At 40.3% G+C, this 19899-nt stretch overlaps 1 protein-coding gene and 1 long non-coding RNA gene across 3 annotated transcripts in view; one reads left to right on the top strand and one right to left on the bottom strand.

Annotated features, from left to right (window-relative positions):
* SHROOM4 (shroom family member 4) overlaps window positions 1–19899 on the bottom strand; it is a 246980-nt gene that overhangs the window by 128619 nt on the left and 98462 nt on the right. The window lies entirely within an intron of this gene.
* Window positions 6026–19042, top strand: LOC140710780 (uncharacterized). The gene is made up of 3 exons (XR_012091850.1): window positions 6026–6133; window positions 16623–16775; window positions 18366–19042. It is a non-coding gene; the product is annotated as an uncharacterized lncRNA (long non-coding RNA).

Below are 19899 nucleotides of genomic sequence, written 5' to 3'. Positions count from 1 at the left end.
AAAGGAGGAATTACGTACCCAGCGCAAAGAAACTAAAAATCTTGAAAAAAAAGTGGAAGAATTGATGGCTAGAGTAATTAATGCAGAGAAGCTCACAAACGAAATGAAAGAGACGAAAACCATGGCACGAGAAATACGTGACAAATGCACAAGCTTCAGTAACCGTCTCGATCAACTGGAAGAAAGAATGTCAGCGATGGAGGATCAAATGAATGAAATGAAGCGAGAAGAGAAACCAAAAGAAAAAAGAAGAAAAAGAAATGAACAAAGCCTGCAAGAAGTATGGGATTATGTAAAAAGACCAAATCTATGTCTGATTGGGGTGCCTGAAAGTGAGGGGGAAAATGGAACCAAGTTGGAAAACACTCTTCAGGATATCATCCAGGAGAACTTCCCCAACCTAGTAGGGCAGGCCAACATTCAAATCCAGGAAATACAGAGAACGCCACAAAGATACTCCTTGAGAAGAGCAACTCCAAGACACATAATTGCCAGATTCACCAAAGTTGAAATGAAGGAAAAAATCTTAAGGGCAGCCAGAGAGAAAGGTCGGGTTACCCACAAAGGGAAGCCCATCAGACTAACAGCAGATCTCTCGGCAGAAACTCTTCAAGCGAGAAGAGAGTGGGGGCCAATATTCAACATTCTTAAAGAAAAGAATTTTAAACCCAGAATTTTATATCCAGCCAAACTAAGTTTCATCAGTGAAGGAGAAATAAAATCCTTTACAGATAAGCAAATGCTTAGAGATTTTGTCACCACTAGGCCTGCCTTACAGGAGACCCTGAAGGAAGCACTAAACATGGAAAGGAACAACTGGTACCAGCCATTGCAAAAACATGCCAAAATGTAAAGACCATCAAGGCTAGGAAGAAACTGCATCAACTAACGAGCAAAATAACCAGTTAATATCATAATGGCAGGATCAAGTTCACACATAACAATCTTAACCTTAAATGTAAATGGACTAAATGCTCCAATTAAAAGACACAGACTGGCAAACTGGATAAAGAGTCAAGACCCATCAGTCTGCTGTATTCAGGAGACCCATCTCACACGCAGAGACATACATAGGCTCAAAATAAAGGGATGGAGGAAGATTTACCAAGCAAATGGAGAACAAAAAAAAGCGGGGGTTGCAATACTAGTCTCTGATAAAACAGACTTTAAACCATCAAAGATCAAAAGAGACAAAGAAGGCCATTACATAATGGTAAAGGGATCAATTCAACAGGAAGAGCTAACTATCCTAAATATATATGCACCCAATACAGGAGCACCCAGATTCATAAAGCAAGTCCTTAGAGACTTACAAAGAGACTTAGACTCCCATACAATAATAATGGGAGACTTCAACACTCCACTGTCAACATTAGACAGATCAACGAGACAGAAAGTTAACAAGGATATCCAGGAATTGAACTCATCTCTGCAGCAAGCAGACCTAATAGACATCTATAGAACTCTCCACCCCAAATCAACAGAATATACATTCTTCTCAGCACCACATCGTACTTACTCCAAAATTGACCACGTAATTGGAAGTAAAGCACTCCTCAGAAAATGTACAAGAACAGAAATTATAACAAACTGTCTCTCAGACCACAGTGCAATCAAATTAGAACTCAGGACTAAGAAACTCAATCAAAACGGCTCAACTACATGGAAACTGAACAACCTGCTCCTGAATGACTACTGGGTACATAACGAAATGAAGGCAGAAATAAAGATGTTCTTTGAAACCAATGAGAACAAAGATACAACATACCAGAATCTCTGGGACACATTTAAAGCAGTGTGTAGAGGGAAATTTATAGCACTAAATGCCCACAAGAGAAAGCAGGAAAGATCTAAAATTGACACTGTAACATCGCAATTAAAAGAACTAGAGAAGCAAGAGCAAACACATTCGAAAGCTAGCAGAAGGCAAGAAATAACTAAGATCAGAGCAGAACTGAAGGAGATAGAGACACAAAAAACCCTCAAAAAAATCAATGAATCCAGGAGTTGGTTTTTTGAAAAGATCAACAAAATTGACAGACCACTAGCAAGACTAATAAAGAAGAAAAGAGAGAAGAATCAAATCGATGCAATTAAAAATGATAAAGGGGATATCACCACCGACCCCACAGAAATACAAACTACCATCAGAGAATACTATAAACACCTCTACGCAAATAAACTGGAAAATCTAGAAGAAATGGATAATTTCCTGGACACTTACACTCTTCCAAGACTAAACCAGGAAGAAGTTGAATCCCTGAATAGACCAATAGTAGGCTCTGAAATTGAGGCAATAATTAATAGCCTACCAACCAAAAAAAGTCCAGGACCAGATGGATTCACAGCTGAATTCTACCAGAGGTACAAGGAGGAGCTGGTACCATTCCTTCTGAAACTATTCCAATCAATAGAAAAAGAGGGAATCCTCCCTAACTCATTTTATGAGGCCAACATCATCCTGATACCAAAGCCTGGCAGAGACACAACAAAAAAAGAGAATTTTAGACCAATATCCCTGATGAACATCGATGCAAAAATCCTCAATAAAATACTGGCAAACCGGATTCAGCAGCACATCAAAAAGCTTATCCACCATGATCAAGTGGGCTTCATCCCTGGGATGCAAGGCTGGTTCAATATTCGCAAATCAATAAACATAATCCAGCATATAAACAGAACCAAAGACAAGAACCACATCATTATCTCAATAGATGCAGAAAAGGCTTTTGACAAAATTCAACAGCCCTTCATGCTAAAAACGCTCAATAAATTCGGTATTGATGGAACGTACCTCAAAATAATAAGAGCTATTTATGACAAACCCACAGCCAATATCATACTGAATGGGCAAAAACTGGAAAAATTCCCTTTGAAAACTGGCACAAGACAGGGATGCCCTCTCTCACCACTCCTATTCAACATAGTGTTGGAAGTTCTGGCTAGGGCAATCAGGCAAGAGAAAGAAATCAAGGGGATTCAGTTAGGAAAAGAAGAAGTCAAATTGTCCCTGTTTGCAGACGACATGATTGTATATTTAGAAAACCCCATTGTCTCAGCCCAAAATCTCCTTAAGCTGATCAGCAACTTCAGCAAAGTCTCAGGATACAAAATTAATGTGCAAAAATCACAAGCATTCTTATACACCAGTGACAGTCAAACAGAGAGCCAAATCAGGAATGAACTTCCATTCACAATTGCTTCAAAGAGAATAAAATACCTAGGAATCCAACTTACAAGGGATGTAAAGGACCTCTTCAAGGAGAACTACAAACCACTGCTCAGTGAAATCAAAGAGGACACAAACAAATGGAAGAACATACCATGCTCATGGATAGGAAGAATCAATATCGTGAAAATGGCCATACTGCCCAAGGTAATTTATAGATTCAATGCCATCCCCATCAAGCTACCAATGAGCTTCTTCACAGAATTGGAAAAAACTGCTTTAAAGTTCATATGGAACCAAAAAAGAGCCCGCATCTCCAAGACAATCCTAAGTCAAAAGAACAAAGCTGGAGGCATCACGCTACCTGACTTCAAACTATACTACAAGGCTACAGTAACCAAAACAGCATGGTACTGGTACCAAAACAGAGATATAGACCAATGGAACAGAACAGAGTCCTCAGAAATAATACCACACATCTACAGCCATCTGATCTTTGACAAACCTGAGAGAAACAAGAAATGGGGAAAGGATTCCCTATTCAATAAATGGTGCTGGGAAAACTGGCTAGCCATAAGTCGAAAGCTGAAACTGGATCCTTTCCTTACTCCTTATACGAAAATTAATTCAAGATGGATTAGAGACTTAAATGTTAGACCTAATACCATAAAAATCCTAGAGGAAAACCTAGGTAGTACCATTCAGGACATAGGCATGGGCAAAGACTTCATGTCTAAAACACCAAAAGCAACGGCAGCAAAAGCCAAAATTGACAAATGGGATCTCATCAAACTAAAGAGCTTCTGCACAGCAAAAGAAACTACCATCAGAGTGAGCAGGCAACCTACAGAATGGGAGAACATTTTTGCAATCTACTCATCTGACAAAGGGCTAATATCCAGAACCTACAAAGAACTCAAACAAATTTACAAGAAAAAAACAAACAACCCCATCCAAAAGTGGGCAAAGGATATGAACAGACATTTCTCAAAAGAAGACATTCATACAGCCAACAGACACATGAAAAAATGCTCATCATCACTGGCCATCAGAGAAATGCAAATCAAAACCACAATGAGATACCATCTCACACCAGTTAGAATGGCGATCATTCAAAAGTCAGGAAACAACAGGTGCTGGAGAGGATGTGGAGAAATAGGAACACTTTTACACTGTTGGTGGGATTGTAAACTAGTTCAACCATTATGGAAAACAGTATGGCGATTCCTCAAGGATCTAGAACTAGATGTACCATATGACCCAGCCATCCCATTACTGGGTATATACCCAAAGGATTATAAATTATGCTGCTATAAGGACACATGCACACGTATGTTTATTGCAGCACTATTCACAATAGCAAAGACTTGGAATCAACCCAAATGTCCATCAGTGACAGATTGGATTAAGAAAATGTGGCACATATACACCATGGAATACTATGCAGCCATAAAAAAGGATGAGTTTGTGTCCTTTGTAGGGACATGGATGCAGCTGGAAACCATCATTCTTAGCAAACTATCACAAGAACAGAAAACCAAACACCGCATGTTCTCACTCATAGGTGGGAACTGAACAATGAGATCACTTGGACTCGGGAAGGGGAACATCACACACCAGGGCCTATCATGGGGAGGGGGGAGGGGGGAGGGATTGCATTGGGAGTTATACCTGATGTAAATGACGAGTTGATGGGTGCAGCACACCAACATGGCACAAGTACACATATGTAGCAAACCTGCACGTTGTGCACATGTACCCTACAACTTGAAGTTTAATAATAATAAATAAATTAAAAAAAAAAAAAAAACATACACATACAAAAAATGACATGCTATACAACAATAAAAAATGTAATAAAATGAATGTCAAAAAGATTATGTTGCATGAAAGAGATCAGACAAAAACAATACATACTGTATGACTTCATTTTATACGAAGGTAAGGAAGAGAGGTGATAATTTGAAAAAATGGTTAACTCTGCACTACTGATTGTAAAGGCACATGAGCATAATTTTTGGGGGGTGCTAGAAATGTTCTACATATTTATGTGGCTCCAGATCATATGGGAATATACATAACTAAACATTCATTAAGATTTGTATATTTTACTATATGTAAATTATTCCTTAATTTAAGAAAGAATTAAAAGAATAAAGTCCTCTAGACTATTCAGCTTATATTTCTGAGGTAGACACCAAGACTCCAGCATCATTTTCACATACTCACAGTTTTAATCAAGGCAAAACATTTCTCTTAAAAACGTTAGCCTTCACAATAGGGCTATAATCTATGAATCTGCCCATTGTTCCTGTCTGCTTTGAGATAGTATTCATCCTCCCTACCTCTTAGAAGGTAGAGGATTTCAGTAAAAAATGAAAATAAAGACCAACACTATTTTACCAGTTGACAGGTAAAGGTGAAAAGTCTTAATGATTTGATTCCATTTTTAATCTCCAGCTAATTTTTGTCTTGACATATTATAAAAATAGAATCAATTCCTCATCCAATGTTGGAGCCATCTACTGCTACTCCTCTTGTCAATCTCAGATATATTTTTTTCTTATGGTCCCCAGAGTTCATGACACCTACTCCTAGAAGCTGAACTTCATCAGGCCATTGCCACACAGGAAACTAGCCTTTCCTCAGGCATCGTTACTGTCCCTGATATGGTTAGGCTCTGTGTTCCCACCCAAATTTCATATTGAATTGTAATCCCCACATGTGGAGGGAGTGACCTGGTGGGAGGGGATTAGATTATGGGGGTGGTTTCCCCAGTGCTGTTCTTGTGATAGTGAGGGAATTCTCATGAGAGCTGATGGTTTTAAGTGTGGCACTTCCTCTCTCTCTCTCTCTCTCTCTCTCTCTCTCACCTGATGCCATGTAAGACGTGCCTTGCTTCCACTTCACCTTCTGCCATGATTGTAAGTTTCCTGAGGCCTCCCGAGCCAGCCATGTGGAACTGTGAGTCAATTAAACCCTTTTTGTTTATAAATTACCCAGTCTCAGGTAGTATGTTTATAGCAATGTGAGAATGAACTAATTCAGTCTCTTTGTTAGATTGCCTATGTTTCTTGACTGTCTAATAAGATATGACTTTCAGTGATACAAATGATCAGAGAACCTTGCAAAGCTGATGTGGTGGAGAGAGTTCAGAGAGAAACAGGTGGAACAAACTGGAGGAAAGAATATGGTAGAGTGCAAGCGAATTTGCTCCGGACTTCCAGAAGCAGTTGTCAGCAACAGAGTTTTCCCTTGTATAGCATTAAAACAGTCTAGGACAAACCAGAAAGTCCATAAGGTCCTCCAGCATTAAGAGAGCACTGTGTACAAATCTAGCGAGCCTTAGGAAGCTGGAAAGACCAATGGTCTTTTACTTACCGCCTAATATAAAAACACTGTAAAGATGGCATATCAATTAATTGTCATTTTCAAATTATGCATTAATACTTGTAAGAAATGCCCAAATTAAACAAGAGGTGTGTTAAATTCCACCAGGTTGCTAGTGAGTGATGGGAATAATTCTACTTGGATTAATATAATCTTTATTTCTTCAGTATCAAGTCATTGTTGATGTGAAAACTGTTTTTCAAGTTGATCAAAAATGCCTTTTCAACTTGCCTACTGAATGTGAATGAGTTACATACAGTCTTCCAGCCCAAGAGGATGTGATTAACTATCTGGAATCTGAACCATCCCAAAGCCAGGTTCACTCAATAACTCATTGCTGGTTCCCTGAAGCCATTTATTTATAATCCATTATGCAAAAAGCCAAAGACAGTTTCTAAAGAGTACACGTACCCAACATTAGTCATTTCTGACTGGAAAAGGACCCAGGGACTAAACACCCTTCAGGGTAGGGACAAAAGGCTGCCTCTGGAAACTACTAGGCCTGCTTTGCTGCCTGGAAACCACTTGTCCAGCTTACTAGGAGCCTGTATACCCTCCAGCAGATGTGGACGAAGGGAGAGGAGGTTTGCTTTCTATTTCCCAGAGGTGGGCACCTGCATGCCACTCCCAGAACGTTGTTTGACCCTGCCCAGGCCCCCTTTCCTTGGCAGTAATTTTAATCCCTGGTCTCCACTTAGACCTCTGACCAGTGGGAGGTGAAAGAGGAGAAAAGAAATTTAACTTCCTCTTATCCTTGTGAATAACTGCTACCAAAGCAAACAGCTCCCAAATAAATAACCTACCAAGGCATACATGTATGTTGCAAAAGCAATAATAATAACATCCTTTACTGAGCCTAGGATAGATCCCACTTTATATTAAATCAGCACACTTGCTGCTGCTTTCACATAGTGTTGCAAATCTGGGCATAAGTCAGCCATCACACAGTCTGTTCCAAGCTACTGTCCTGTTCACATCATGACTGAGAAATGACACACCATCTCTTTCCTGCTCAACAAAATGTGCCAAATAACATAAAACAAAACTGAGTTTTCACAACTGAAAAAAAAGAGAAAAAAATGCACTCAGTTGCTTATGTGTTAGTGGCAGGAAGGGACTCTTGCATCAGAGATTATTTCCTTTTGCAGTGACAGGATTAGGTTGAGAAGAAAATGAAGGAGGAAGTGACAGGCATTTGAGTTCAAGACCTGGAAAATCAATACGGCAAGCAATGTGAACGCCATTCTCTCTGGTATCAGACCTGCTCTTTAAGTTAAGGCTGGATAAAAAGAGAGGACCAGATTTTTAGCTTCAGTTCCTGCTCATTGTCATTTTTCTAACTTTAAACAAGAGTACATTACTGCCCCTTCTCCTATAAAGGTTGACCCCTTCTGATAGCAGACTCCACAGCCTTGGCACTGAGGGTATTCCTCACAGCCAAGGTCACTCTGGTGCTTTTCCTCCTCCCTCAAACTTTTTCCAACCCTCCCTACACATTCTCTTTTCCACTCCCACCTCTCCCTGCCCTGCCAACCAGGCATTTGAGCTCGCCTTCTCTACTTCATCTTCCCCTTCTGCCCCCCTACCCCACACCCAGACCCTCTCCTTGGGTTTCCTATGGGCAAACTTCAAGCCCTTGTGTCATTAACATCTGGTACGAACATTCACTAATTAAATCAGACAGACCAAAGAATGATTTTTACAATGTAAATAGTAACAGATCAGAAGCTCTACATGATCTGGCCATGCATGCCTTTTTGACCTTATTTCCCATAACCTCTTATCCTCTACACACACTCTCACACACACACACACGTCATACCAAACTTTCTGTTCTTTAGAGAGGTCAAGCCCATCCCTGTCTCAAGATCTTCGTACTGACTGTTCTGTTGAGAACATTCTTCTTCTAGATCCTACATAGCTCCTTTTATCATTGAGGTGTCAGCTCACATCTTGCCTCCTCAGAGAGGCCTTTCCTGACCATCCACATAAAGAATGTTCCTTCTCTTCTCTACCCACATCTCATCACTCTCTATCACATTACCTGTTTTATTTTCTTCATAGAATTTACCACCATCTTTCATGATCTCATTTATTTCTATGTATGTTTACTGGATGTCAAGATACATTATAGTGTGGGAGATAGTCAACGACTTTATACAGCTCTGTCACTGTCACCTAGGAAAATATATGTCTGTGTTGAACACATTGTAGTTGCTCAATAAATATTTGTTGAAATTAGAATTAAAAGGGATCTCAGGATATCACCTTATTCATTTGACTGATTCTGGAGAAGTAACAATATTTTAACTTTGTTTTTCATATAACTGAGGTTCAGGGATATTATATGACTTGCCCGGGATAGAGCATCTATTAGGTTTAAGATACTTTCTTCTGCAAGGTTGTGACAAAACCTTTTTGTTTTCATGGGTATATTGCTATTCATGATCGTTAACTAGCAATACAAAGAGTTCTTGCTAAAGAGACACTATAAACTGTAAAAAACATTATTATTATTGGCTCAGAATATTCCAGAATAATTATCCTTTGCGCTAAATATCCTATTTGTCATGAGGTGCCCCAAGGTGAATGTTAGACTCTCAATTTAGTGGAAGGAATGGAGCCTTTAAGGAAACTGAGGTGTATGGCAATAATAACTTGTATACAGATACGATTCTCCTCAGTTTTTAACATTCTCTGCCTTAGGAAGTTAATTTAAAACACACACAAGCCCTCACAAACAGACCATGAACAGTGGGATATTTAACTACTCCCAGCATCTGGGAATTCAAAGTAACATCGACTCCACCTTTGTGTGTACAGACATTACAACAGGCTCTTTCAGTTCACCATCCCTGAAAAATTTAAGAGCAAATCCAGATGATGGGCATAAACCAGATTCTAATTTGATTTAGTGCTTCGTTAACCATGCCCTCAGACCCCTAGAAAGTATGTGTGGGGTGGGGGGAACCCTCATCAATGTCCAAACGAGAGTTTGCCCTGACCCAATTTCATGCGACTATAGTTCCTTCCTTAAATACCATTTGTTCAGTGGGTTTAGTATTTTATACCTCTGTGAGTTAGTGATTATACCTTTTGTGAGGCTTTTCATATAAACAAATTCACAAGTTAGAAAATAAATCCTTTGTCAAGCCAGGTTTTCTGATTGGGATTTAGAAAATATGACCACCATGATATGGCTTTAAAAAGTTTAATATCTGTAGCGTGCATTCAGTGCTAATGGACAATAAGTGATAGTGAAGTTTTGTCAGGTCTGATTCAGATTACCTGTGGCTGCTGTGAGTTATATGGAATTACACAGAGTTTAATGGTTCTCTGGCAATTTGCCTTGGCTCAGGGCCAAGGCAGCTAATGCTTCAATCAAACTGCTCTCCCCACCCCCACCCCAAGACAATTTCAGTTTCTAACTCCTGAGTGGATCTGTGATGAAGCCTTCAATGACACTCTCATACAAATGCCAAAGGGTTTTTTTTTTTCTCTGTCTCTTTCTCTTCCTTCTTCTTTATGGCTGCGTGTATTAAGTGCTCCTGTAGCTTTGCCGAGACAAACTGCCTGGCTGGTGTTTATAAAGAGAACAGCTTTTAAGGTTTGATTAAAACAGAGAAGCCAACAGTCAGGAGAACAGGACAATATTCCTTTTCTCTGCAGTGCCATCAGATATATCCAATTCACCCTAACATGGGCCCTGGCCCCACCCTGCAGGTCAACTTAAGGCAGCAGCCCTCCCAAATCACTTGAGTAATCAAAGAACATATCCCATCAAAGGCAGATAGCCTGCCTGACAGAAGAATCCCATGCATGGCAAGTTACCCTCCTCTCTTTTAGGAACCCAACTGGCCCTGAAGCTGGGATTCTGCCACAGATTTCTGGCATCACTTTCACATAGTTGAGACAGTGAACAAAGGCCAAGTGAACAAAGGCCAGAAACGTCCTCTACAAACTTGCAAAAAAAAGGCATGTACAACTCTGAGGTAGAACCATTCTGTGGATAGCAAATATTCTGGGTCCAAACTCTTTCATCAATCGCTGTTCAACCCTGTCCCCTCAACCTCTCCTAAAACCTCCAGTGGTGCTTCAGCACTAGCACCTCCTGCTATTTAGCTAAAGTGACTCCTAGACCCTTTGTCCAACTGATTCCAATGTCACATTTACTGGCTATTCTAGAGAGAATGCTCATTTTAAGAGACTAGCTGCCATAGAAGCAGCAGGAGGGAAGGGCAGAAACCACAGGATTCCTACTTTGCGCTGATTGCCACTAACTCATTTCAGCTGCTAAGGGGAGGCCCTGTTGGGGGAGCCAGGAGAGGAAATGGGTTCCATGTACAGTCCACTTTAAAGTGTTCACAATTGTGTGCTCAAAAATAGTCTCTACTAAACATTTACCACGCCCATTAGCACAAGCCATAAAGCTTTAGGCTTTGCTGCACTGTTCGCCCAGGCTGCCTAAGCTGCTTTCCTATGGCAAAATGATTAAATGGTTGGCAAGTCAGATACATGCAGGAAGGATAAAGGAGCTCCAAGGATGGTTAAACCTGGACCCAGGAAGAATGGTTTAATATGACTTCTAAGCACATAAAAAAATTTAGAGGGAAGGACCAGCTGTTCTCAATTTTGATTGAAAGCAGAGCAAAGGGAAAGAAACTGATATTGCAATGAGAGGGACTGATATTAGCAAGGAGGAAGAACTTCCTGTCAGGCAAAATAGGTAAATATTAGACTGAGTGGTCAATGAAGGTTATGGAATTTCCTTCTTTGGAGTGGCTCTTCTCTCTTTGCTATTTCTGTGTGGTCCTTCCAGCGGGGTCGGGGATGGAGGAAAGAGAGGCAGCCAGAGGTCCAATTTAGTCCCTTTCAGCACTCAGAATCTCTTATTTGCAACATTCCAGGATCTGTAACAGGGTAACTGGGACACTTGAAAAGAAGGAAGCAACGAGAAGCTTGCTGGTCATCTCAAACATTTAGATTTTCCCCAACTTTCTATCCCTCACAATGAGCCAAGCTTTTGCCCTGGCCCCCAAAATCCCAAGAAAGAAAGCAATGTGATTTTCACATTGCCAACAAGCAACAATAATATTAACCAAAAGAATCAAAGTCACAGGCATGTTTGGTAGGGGCAGGCACTAGGCCATCAGTATCTCTGCTAATTTAACCTATAATAACTCTCACAGATTTCTCAAACAACTTAAAACTACCATTCGACCCAGAAATCCTACTACTGAGTATCCAAAAGAAAATAAATTGATCTACCAAAAAGACACACATGTACGTTCATTGCAGCACTATTCACAATAGCTAAGACATGGAAACCACCTAAGTACCCATCAATGGTGGATCAGATAAAGAAAATGTGGTAAATATATACCATGGAATACTACGCAGCCATAAAAAGAATGAGATCGTGTCCTTTGTAGCAACATGGATGCAGCTGGAAGTCATTATCCTAAGCAAATTAACACAGGAACAGAAAACCAAATACCACATATTCTCACTTATAAGTGGGAGCTAAACAACGGGTACTCATGGACATAAAAATGGCAGTAATAAACACTGGGGACTACCAGAAGGGAGAGGGAGAGGGACGAGGGTTGAAAAACTAACTATTGGATACTATGCTTAGTACCTAGGTGACGAGATCATTTGTACCCTGAACCTCAGCATCATGAAATACACCCACGCAACAAACCTGCACACGTACCTCCTGAATCTAAAAAGTTGAAATTTTTTCTAAAAATGTATACACGTATAAAAATCAAATAAAAAATATCTCACAATCCCTGGGTCATGGAATAGTCTGAATCTTACTACATACCCAATTCCTTGAAGCCTGGGTTTCAATAAATCAGCCTGTCTGCTTTGATAAGCTTCTTTCAAATAAGTCAAAGGCCCTTTGGGTTTTTCATCTAAATCCTATTCAGGCACACACACTCCTTTGAGTATTCTGTGACTATTTTTGCCCTTAGCCTTGATCTAAGTCTCAAGGAACTGACTAGAGCTCACTCTGAGGACCAAGCCAGAAACATTTTATGTTTACCAGACTTATTTTTACTTTTAAACAAACACAGATGAAAGAGTCCCTGCTGAAAAGAACCACCACTTAATGCTAGCCCTTATACCTTAGTAACATTAAATTAAAATAAATTACAACAAATAATCATTGTTTCACATCAGTTTAAGCTGACAAAGTTAACTGCTGCAATCAATGGGCAACCTTTCACAAGCATTTGCTTAAAAGGAAAAAAGAAATACTTCCAGGTGAAACTTATCAAACTGAAGGGCACTGAGGACCAAATCTTATTGTATGCCACCTGGTTTTCTCCCAAAGCATCAGTCAAGGAAAGAAAAGAGATCTCAACACAGCCTCCCAGTTAGAATCATTGACTTCTAACCACCAACAGAGATGCTGGTTCAGGGAAGGAAGTTACACAGCATGGTTAAAACCAACGCACATGAGGGAAATTTCTGGGGTGATGGTAGTGTTCTATACATTAATAGAAATTTTGGATACACAAGTGCATGGGATGTCAAAACTCACCCAATGGTACACGTCAGATTTTGTATTTCACTGTCTGTAAATTTTACCTTTAAAGGAAAAGAACACGTGTAAACAAACATTGAACTCTAGTAAATAATACACATGCTGAAATTTTAGGGGGACCTGTACTGATGTCCTCAACTTACTTGGAAATGTATCAGAAAATAATATAGATGAGTGAATAGAGAACATCAATACATGAGTAGATATGAAACAAGTATAGCAGGAATAGATTAGTAGAATCTAGGTGATGGGTATATTTAAGTGTTTAATGTAAAATTCAGTGTTTCTGTAAATTTAAAACATTCTGTTATAAAATGTCAGAAACACACAAAAACAAGTAAAAATTTGGATTTTTATTGTCCCACAGACCTTTCATTGATGTATGCATTCCAATACGCATTAACTGAAATTGTACTATGTGCGAGGCACTAGTTCAAATCCTGGTTCTGCCATTTAGTGGCAGTGTGACCTTGGGCAAGTCAATTCACCTCTCTGAAACCTGTTTCCTTATTTGTTTAATGGTAAGAATAATAACACCTACCTCACAGGGTGGTTATTGTTGAAATTACACTTCAATTGCTGACCACCTAATGAGAGCTATATTGAGTAGGGAACTCTCAATTAAGTGCTACTTGTTCCTCTCCCCTGTGGGATCTGTAGGGTCTCAACTATGGAAATTCTTTTGTGTCAGCTTCAGTTTGATTGCTGAGCACTTTTTGTTTCATGAAAATTGCAGCCTGGGCCACGGCCTTATATTATGGTGGGTATATAGTGTTCATATGTTTCAGCTGACTCCCTGACATTCAATTGAGTTTTGGTTTTCAAACTCCCCTTTGCAAACAAGAAAAAAAAGAAAGATTACCCTTCACAGCCTCTGGTAACCATCCTTCTACAACAGGGTGACTATAGTAAATAGTAACTTCATTGTAAATGTTAAAATAACTAAAATAGTGTAATTGCATTATTTGTAACTCAAAGGGTAAATGCTTTAAAGGATAGCTACCCCATTCTCCATGATGTGATTATTTCACATTGCATGCCTGTATCAAAACATCTCAGGTAACCCATAAACACCTATTATGTACCCCAAAATTAACTGAAAAATAGAAACTTTCTGAAAGGAGTATAAAGCAAAATTTAAGCAAGAGATTAAAGCTGGAGTGTGGTCTAAGGTAGTTCTGCCTACATTCATTTGAACCCATGGTCAAAATACTTGATCATTAACTCACTCTCTTGCTCACTTTTTCTCATAGTTCTGACATCTTTTCCAGCTCTGGGATGACTCCCCCCAAAAAGGGATCCTATCATTTGGAAAACAAGCTCAATCCTTGTTGGCTTCCTTTTCAGTTCATTTCCTGAGAGGATTCTCTCAGCACTCTTCCCCTTGATGCATATCCCATCATTCACTTATTGGTATGAGAGAGGTGAAACAGTCTGCTTTTCAAGGGTAGGTTTATGCTCCTCTGCAAGGGGTGGCCTCTGGCTTTCCTGAGTCCCCTACCTGGTTTGAGGCAACAGGAAGGTTGACTGTTCTGCCAGGAAAGCACTGCCAAACTCTGGGTCTGAGGAAACAACTTGAGAGCAAGCAGGTGGGTATCCACCCCAGGAGATAATAAAGCACAGCAGAGCAGAAACCTAGGCCTGAGAAGCTGTCCAGGAGGGTTCTTTATGAGCCTGTTTAACAGCAGAGCTCTATGTAGCACAGGAAATCATGCACCCAAAGTGCAGCAGACTTTATAGTGGTCAGACCTAATCAGGCTATAATTAAGGCATTTTAGGAGGCAAAAAGTCTTTGGCAGCAATGATGTCTACACAAGAGAGTGATGTCAAGCAATTATTTGTCACTGAGACTCAACATCTAGCCCAAAGATTTGGGCCAGGCACAGTAGCTTATGCCTGTAATCACAGCACTTTGGGAGGCCTAGGTGGAGGGATCGCTTGAGCCCAGGAGTTTGAGACCAGCCTGGGCAACATAGGGAGGCCCTGTCTCTAAAAATGTTTTTAATTAGCTGGGCATGGTGTCTTGTGCCTATGGTCCCAGCTACTCAGGAGGCTGAAGTGGGAGGATTGCTTGAGCCTACCTAGGAGGTTGAAGCTGCAGTAAGCCATGATTGCCCCACTGCACTCCCACCTGGGTGACTTGTCTCAAAAAACAGAAATAAAAATAAATTAAAAAATAACCCTAAGGTTCACCCTGTCCTCACAGTGCCACCCACTGTACTGATGGGATTGATTAAAGTAGCACTTGAAAACATGAAAAGATTGCTTTATTTTCTTCCATTCAACAAGTTGTCTCTTCACTGTTTATTGCTTCCTTTTTTGTGCAGAAGCTTTTAAATTTAGTATGGTCCCATTTGTCTATTGTTTTTATTGCCTGTACTTTTGAGGTCTCAGCCATAAAATCTTTGCCCAGACCAATGTCCTGAGGAGTTTTCCCTAGGTTTTTCTCCAGTTATTTTATACTTTCAGGTCTTATGTTTAAGTCTTTAATTATCTTGATTTGATTTTTGTATATGGTGAGAGATATAAAAATCATTTCATTCTTCTGCATATGCTCATTGAGCTTTCCGAGCACCATTTATTGAAAAGGGTTTCCTTTCCCCACGGTATGCTGTTGGTGCCTTTGTCAAAAATCTGTTGGCTTTATTTATTTACTTACATGGCTTTATTTCTGGGTTCTTTATTCTTTTCCATTGGCCTATGTGTCTGTTTTCATACCAACAGCATGCTGTTTTGGTTACTACAGCCTTGTAACATATTTTGAAGTTAGGAGGTGATGCCTGAAGCTTTGCTCTTTTTGCTAAGCATTGTTTTAGCTATTTGGGCTTTTTTTTGCTTTCATACAAACTTTAGGATTATTTTTTCCAATTCTGTGAAAAATATTTGCAAACTATTCATCCAACAATGGACAATACATTGTATATTTCAAAGTATCTAGAAGAAAGGACTTGAGATGTTACCAACACAGAAATAATAAATACTCAAGGTATGGATACCCCAAATACACTCACTTGATCATTACACATTATATGCCTGTGTTGGGAGCAAGCCCCCCAAAATCCGACCATAAACTGGCCCCAAACACTGGCCATAAACAAAATCTCTGTAGCACTGTGTCATGTTCATAATGGCCCTAATGCCCAAGCTGGAAGGTTGTGGGTTTACGGGAATGAGGGCAAGGAACACCTGGCCCACCCAAGGCAGAAAACCACTTAAAGGCATTCTTAAGCCACAAACAATAGCATGAGCATCTGTGTCTTAAGAGCGTGTTCCTGCTGCAGTTAACTAGCCCAACCTATTCATTTAATTTGGCCCATCCCTTCGTTTCCCATAAGGGATGCTTTTAGTTAATTTAATATCTATAGAAACAATGCTAATGACTGGTTTGCTGTTAATAAATATGTAGGTAAATCTCTGTTCAGGGCTCTCAGCTCTGAAGGCTGTGAGATCCCTGATTTCCCACTTCACACCTCTATATTTCTGTGTGTGTGTCTTTAATTCCTCTAGCGCCACTGGGTTAGGGTCTCCCTGACTGAGCTGGTCTCGGCAAGTGACCTCCATTCATGGGGGCTCGAATCCAGGTCGAAAGGTCGCTGGAGCGATGGTTGGAATGGAAAACTAGCTGGAGGACACCCGAGTACTCTTAAAGCAATCCCTGTGGTGAGTAAGAAGGGGAGCTCGGAAGCGTCAGGGTAACAATGGGACAGGTATGGGGTCTGGTTTGTTCCACCTTGGAACTTTTTCACACTAATGAGGAGGAGGAAGGAGAGTATAGCAAAGTAACAGAAGAGGTTACAGAGCATGTTTATTTACCAGCTAAAGCTAAAGCAGCAAAGGAAGGAGAGGTTCATCACTACCCTTCTGCACCCCCTCATCATTATTTTGAAGAAAATGCCCCCCCAGATCTTTCTTTTCCGGAGGACACTTGGCGAAATCTAGTTGCCCCAGTGACTGTTCGAGCAGCACCTCAAGTGACCACTCTTAGTTCTATTCAGGCAGGAATTCAGCAAGCTAGACGAGAGGGTGATTTAGAGGCTTGGCAGTTCCCTGTAATACACCCCCCAGATCAAGAGGGAAATATTATAGCTACATTTGAGTCTTTTCCTTTTAAATTACTCAAAGAATTAAAACAAGCAATAAATCAGTACAGACCAGGTTCTCCTTTTGTAATGGGACTGTTAAAGAATGTTGCTGTTTCCAGTCGGATGATTCCTACTAACTGGGACACTCTTACTCGAGCTTGTCCAACTGCTGCTTAGTTCTTACAATTTAAAACTTGGTGGGCAGATGAAGCTTCCATTCAGGCTGCTCGCAATGCCCAGGCCCAACCTCAAATTAATATAACTGCAGACCAACTTTTGGGGGTTGGCAGCTGGGCTGGTTTGGATGCAAAACTGGTCATGCAGGATGATGCCATAGAACAGCTAAGAGGAGTATGCATTAGAGCTTGGGAAAAAATCACTTCAGGTGGAGAACAATACCCTTCCTTTAGTGCTATAAAATAGGGACCCAGAGAACCACATGTTGATTTTATAGCTCGGTTACAGGAGTCTCTTAAAAAGATGATTGCAGATTTGGCTGCTCAGGATATAGTACTGCAGTTATTAGCTTTCAACAATGCTAATCCCGATTGCCAGGCTGCTCTGCGACCTATCAGAGGGAAAGCACATTTAGTTGATTATATCAAGGCCTGTGATGGTATCAGAGGTAATCTGCATAAAGCTACCTTGTTGGCACAGGCAATGGCAGGACTGAGAGTGGATAAAGGAAATACTCCATTTCCTAGAGCTTGTTTTAACTGTGGGAAGCATGGTCACACTATGTTCAGATGATCTGAACAAAATGGTCAGATGGTAGAAATGATAAGAAGTATGGCAAAAGTTTCTATTATCTGGAACCATGGCAGTATAGTGGCACCTCAACCTCAAATGATATGGCCCACTCTAGGAGCTAAACATAAGGATTTGTGGAAACTATTAAATGCTCTTAATAAGATCAAAATTTGGGAAAGAATAAAAAAGCATCTAGAAGGACACTCTACAAACTTGTTTTTGGGTATAGCAAAATTTAAAATATATATATTTAAAGCATCCCAGGCACACCTGACCTTAATGCCAGGAACTAGAGTGCTTAAAGGAGCTGCAGACAAATTAGCAGCTAGTAACCCATTTAAATGGATAAAAACACTTGGAAGCTCTGTGATTTCAATGATGACTATGCTTTTAATCTATGTTGTTTGTCTTTGTATAGTCTGCAGATGTGGATCCTGACTCCTGCGAGAAGCAGCTCACTGTGACAAAGCTGCCCTTGCTTTTATCTCCTTGCAAATCAAAGAAGGGAGACACGTTGGGAGCAAGCCCCCCAAAATCGGCCATAAACTGGCCCCCAAAACTGGCCATAAACAAAATCTCTGTAGCACTGTGTCATGTTCATAATGGCCCTAATGCCCAAGCTGGAAGGTTGTGGGTTTACAGGAATGAGGGCAAGGAACACATGGCCCGCCCAAGGCGGAAAACCGCTTAAAAGGTGTTCTTAAGCCACAAACAATAGCATGAGCATCTGTGTCTTAAGGGCGTGTTCCTGCTGCAGTTAACTAGCCCAACCTATTCCTTTAATTTGGCCCATCCCTTCATTTCCCATAAGGTATACTTTTAGTTAATTTATTATCTATAGAAACAATTCTAATGACTGGTTTGCTATTAATAAATATGTGGATAAATGTTCAGGGCTCTCAGCTCTGAAGGCTGTGAGACCCCTAATTTCCCACTTCACACCTCTATATTTCTGTGTGTATGTCTTTAATTCCTCTAGTGCCACTGGGTTAGGGTCTCCCCAACCGAGCTAGTCTTGGCATGCATGTAACAAATATTCACATGTACCTCTTAAATATGTAGAATATTATGTATCAATAAAAGAAAGGGAAAAACTGGACAATGGGGTGGGAGATTCCTTTATATTTAAATAATATTTGCTATTTTTAAAATGCACTTCAACCCTTTTAAATTATAACTTTAATTTACAGTATGTTAAGATAGCAACACAGGATAGGAGAGTGCAACTTTTAATGATAGGATATGTGAGACTCTGCAGTCAAATAATCCTTCCTGAAAAAGTTGATACACTTTCCCAACCAGTTATTAGAGGCCCAATCTTCTGCAATTCCCAGAGGATATGCTACAGAAGATCATGAAGCTTCAGAGAATACTGTTCTTCCAGTGAAGGTCCATGTTCAGTGACATTTTGAGACCCTGTTACATGGAGAGGCTTAGTTTTCAGACTGTTGATTAGAAGCGCTAGGGTACATGTGCCAGTCAACCAAAACAGATGGAGAGGAGGGAGAAAAAAGTTCATTACACTGTTATTTACTCATTGTTTTCTATAGACTCTACCCCTTACTGTGTCCATAAAATACAAAATAAGAAGGCTGTTTGGGGGTTTTGCTTATATATGTATCTATGTTATACAGGTTTTTTCAAATCCCTCTTATCGCTTGATACGCTCCTGACATTCTGCCTACCCCTTCCCTGTGAAGCCTGAATAGGTTAGTAATGCCTGTGTACTCCTGGAGCACTCTGCACACACCTCTACTCTTGTGTTCACTTACTAAGTAGTACTGAAGTTGTCTGTTCATAAGTCTGTCTCCCCTACTCTACTGGGCAGGGGGTCTCTCTCATACCTGTGTTCCCAACACCTACGGGTGCTTAGTAGATGTGTGTTGCACTGTTTGGGGAAACTTAAGGTTAGTACCCAGGTTTTATTTTAAACTTTCAATCTAACAGTGCCT

Source organism: Chlorocebus sabaeus, chromosome X (genome assembly GCF_047675955.1).
Source record: "Chlorocebus sabaeus isolate Y175 chromosome X, mChlSab1.0.hap1, whole genome shotgun sequence".
NCBI classification, from domain to species: domain Eukaryota; kingdom Metazoa; phylum Chordata; class Mammalia; order Primates; family Cercopithecidae; genus Chlorocebus; species Chlorocebus sabaeus.
The sequence above is the reverse complement of the archived record's forward strand: the minus strand, read 5'-3'. Positions and strand labels throughout refer to the sequence as shown.